The following is a 4,447-nucleotide window of genomic DNA, read 5'->3' as shown; positions in this document are numbered from 1 at the left end:
ATATGGAGCAACATCTTCAGGAGATGGAAGGTCTTTTCTCGCGCCTATCAAACGCTGGCCAGAAGCTCGATTCGCAGTTGATGGTCGCTATGGTCCAGAGAAGCCTACCGGAAGTCTATGATACGTTGACGACAGCATTCGAGGGCCGCTCAGATGACGAATTAACAATGGATTTGGTAAAATCGAAGTTACTGGATGAATCCATGAAGCGAAGGAAGAATCTACCCCGTGGTGAGTCAATTCTACGAGTCGAATCAACCAAGAAGACGATTATTTGCCATTCCTGTGGAAGACCGGACAGGGTCTCCAGTTAGCCTAGTCTAGTGGTTAAGGCTATGGATCGCCAATCCGGAGACGGCGGGTTCGGGAAAATTTTCTCGACTCCCTGGGCATAGTGTATCATTGTACTTGCCTCACAATATACAAATTCATGCAATGGCAGGCAAAGAAAGCCCTTCAATTAACCCACGAGCGATCGCGCTGTTGTATTTTGTACAACACGTTGAAAAAATCTCGCTTTTTGTACTCAGCATGAGCGTGGTGCTGACGCAGGTAGTCAACCACGCGAGTTACGGAAGGTTAATAACTGTGGAAGTGCTCAAAGAACACTAAGTTGAAGCGCGGTAGGCCAAGTCTCACTGGGGACGTCGAGCCATAAACAAGAAAAGAAGAAAGAAGTGGAAGACCGGGTCACACCAAGAGGGATTGTCGCCAGTTGCCCGGTAAGAAGATAGAGGAATTCCGCCGGAAGTTCAAGCCAAAGGCGAAGGCTGCAGCAGTGGAAGAGGAGAAATCGTTTTGCTTTGCGGTACGGAATGAGCGCCATACGAATGCTGTCTGGGTCGTCGATTCCGGAGCAAGCACCCACATGTGTGCGGAAAGGAGTTTTTTCAAGCACTACGACAACAACCAGGACTAACCGTTGCGTTGGCAGACGGAAGCGAAGTGAATGTCGCCGGAAGAAGTTCCGGAACAATTTGTTGTGCAGTTGACGACGTAGAGAAAGAAGTCGCCCTCAATAAAGTGCTACACGTCCCGAATTTGGATACGAACCTGGTGTCCGTTGGAAGATTAATCGAAAAAGGAGCTGAAGTCACGTTCACTGGAGAAGAATGCAAAATATCGAAGAATGGATGGGTCGCTGCTGTTGCTGTGAGGAAGTCAGGACTGTACCACCTCGAAGCGAACAAGCACAATCCGATTGTCGCTGCTGTCATGAAGCATACTGAAAACTGTATTCACCATTGGCATCGAGTACTGGGGCACCGTGATGAAGAAGCGATCCAGAAGATGGTACGGGATGACCTCGCCACCCGTGTCAGGATTCGCAAGTGCAACGTGAACCACGACTGTGAGTGCTGTTTGAAAGGTAAGATGACCCGTCTACCTTTCCCCAAGCAAACTGGAGCACAATCGACGAAGATGCTTGAGCTGATCCATACGGACGTATGCGGGCCAATGAATACCATCACTCCAGGAGGCGCCCGCTACTTAATGACCATAATTGATGACTTCACCCGTTTCTGTGTCGTATATTTTCTGGACAAGAAGTCGAAGGTTCCGGATAAGATTGAAGAATTCGTCCAGATGGCGGAGACCCGTTTTGGAAAGCGGCCAGCAGTCATTCGTGCAGACAATGGAGGAGAATACAGATCCAGACGATTGGGAAGTTTTTACCGTCAAAAAGGAATCACAGCGCAGTTCACAGCCGCATACAGCCCCCAGCAGAACGGGATTGCGGCACGGAAGAACCGATGCCTTGTGGAAATGGCGCGCTGTATGCTTATCGATGCATCCATGGACTACAAGTACTGGGCAGAAGCGGTGAACACAGCCAACTACGTTCAGAATATGTTACCAACCCGTGCTACCGAGAAGACCCCCTATGAAGCCTGGTATACGAGTAAGCCAGATTTGAAGCACATGAATATCTTCGGCTGCAGTGCGTTCGTCCATGTTCCTGACCAGAAGCGGACCAAGCTATAACCGAAGGGAATGAAGCTCACATACGTCGGATATTGGGATTCCCAAAAGGCGTATCGCTTGGTAGATTTGGCAACCAACAAGATTTATCACAGCAGGGGTGTCCTTTTTCTTACTGAAAGCAAACCGTTAATGAAAAATTCAAGACCAACTCAATTAGTGGAGTACGATTGGAATCTGGAGATACACCGTGAAGTAGCAGATGAACCAAACGTTGAAGTATACGATGAAGAAGAGATGCCGCTGTCTTCGGAAGGAGAGGGTGATTTTCTGGATTGCAGTCAAGGGACACAAACCGAGGATTCGAGAAGTGAAACCGACGAAGATCCGGATACACCTGTGACTGTTAGACGACCTGAGAGATGCACTAAAGGACTCCCGCCGGTTCGATATCGTGAGGCCATTGGAATGGTGAAATCAAACGTTCCCGAACCACGCACGATCAAGGAAGCTATGGAAAGTACAGAGAAAGACCTGTGGAAAGCGGCAATCGAGGAGGAGTTACAAGCCCACGAGGAAAATGGCACGTGGAAAGTGGTACCCCTCCCGGCCGGACGAAAGACCATTGGATGTAAATGGATTTTTAAACGGAAGGAAGACGAAAAAGGAAACGTTGTTCGCTACAAGGCGCGTTTGGTAGCGCAAGGATTCACACAGAAATATGGAACAGATTACGATGAAGTGTTCGCCCCCGTCTTCAAACAAATGACGCTCAAAGCTTTATTGTCTGTGGCTCACCAACGCTCATCAAGCACATAGACGTGAAGACCGCCTATCTAAATGGAGAACTCCAGGAAATGGTTTACATGCGGCCACCGCCTGGCTGTGATTTTGGGGACAGCAAGTTAGTATGCCACCTCCAAAAAGGGATTTATGGATCGAAGCACGCAGCTCACATCTGGAACAAGAAGCTTAATGCAGTTCTCCAGAGACTTGAATTCAAACTCTCCGAAAACGATTCGTGCCTGTATTCGAAACGCAACAGTGATGGGACGATGTCGTACATTGCCGTGTACGTTGACGACTTGGTAGTTGCCTGCAATTCGGAGGAGGAGTATGAAGCCATCGTGAGGAACTTAAACTACCATTTCAAGGTAACGTCTTTAGGCATTTTCTTGGAATTCGAGTAACCCGGACGAACGAAGGTGTGTCACTGAGCCAGAAAGTGTACATACAAAAGCTGCTGTCACGTTTTGGATTGCAAGATGCCAAACCCTCGAAAATACCCCTTGATCCCGGATACATAAAGCCAAAGGAGGAGAATACTGTATCATTTGTCCAAGACAAACAAGCAAGCTCAAGCTCAAGTACAGCCTTTTCTCCGCCGTCATTGGTGAATAGCACATCAATTCCCGCCTTAGACAATCTCTTCACCGACAATAAATTACCTTTTAAGTGTGGCAGGTACACTACGTTCTTCATTTCAAATCGAGTACCCTGGATACGCCGGCCTTGGCCTAGTCCACTACGAACGGGTCTTGAATCTTCGGATGGATTGTAAAAATCGCCTGTTGTTAATCAAATGATTACTACAGCCCAAACTACAGCTAGAATCGACGTAGAAAACGAATGTCTTCTTATTCACCTTACCTTGGCTCGCATTGAATGATACTGATTTTCGAATACCAGTCGCTTCATGTTCACTATCAGAATTATCCGCATCACAATCATTTTTCATATGTCCAGCCTTCTCCGGAAGGTGTCATCGGTGCGGTATGACACCTTCCGGAGAATTTTCGAGATTTTTCCCATCCGCCGAGGATCTATCATCATAGCAATCGTTTCGATCAGCACGCTTCGATTCTTCACCTAGCAACCGTTGTTTGATCATCTCCAAGGTGAGCTCATTTTCATCGATGTTTTCCAGGGTAGTCCAGCTAGTCTCGCCATAATGGGGGAATCACATACTGTAACTCAGGATCTCTATTCATCAATAATAGATGGTCTTGAGATCAGTCGATATCAAGGTATCTCAGTGACAAATATGTTACTGAGATAACTTGCGTACCTCACAGCAAAAGGGTATATCACAATAGTTCTAAAATCTGGACGCAGTGATCTTCACCCGACAAACGAGAGAGGGGATCGTAGCTGTTTGGAAGCGTAAGGAACAATTGTGAAACCAGGTCGTTCTCCTCAAGCTTTGCTCCCGCAGACTTCAGCTGCCGCACCAGGTCGTCAAAAACGGTGAAATGGCTCCGCATCGCCATTCCTTCTTTCATACGAAGCCTTGCGAGTTGCTTGCGCAAGAGTGTCTGGCTCGCCACTGACTTTTTCGCAAATGCAGATTCCAAGGCTGTCCACATAGCCTTAGCGGTTTCCTTGTCCCGAACAACTCCTAGGCACTCGTCTCCAACGAATCCGACAAGCATGGTTTTTGCTCGGCGGTCCATTTTCGGCAGGAACATCCGCTTCGAGTACTTCCGAAACCTCAGCAGCTTCCAAAAACAGCTTCACTCTGAAC

Source organism: Aedes albopictus, chromosome 3 (assembly GCF_035046485.1).
Source record: "Aedes albopictus strain Foshan chromosome 3, AalbF5, whole genome shotgun sequence".
NCBI classification, from domain to species: domain Eukaryota; kingdom Metazoa; phylum Arthropoda; class Insecta; order Diptera; family Culicidae; genus Aedes; species Aedes albopictus.
The sequence above is the reverse complement of the archived record's forward strand: the minus strand, read 5'-3'. Positions refer to the sequence as shown.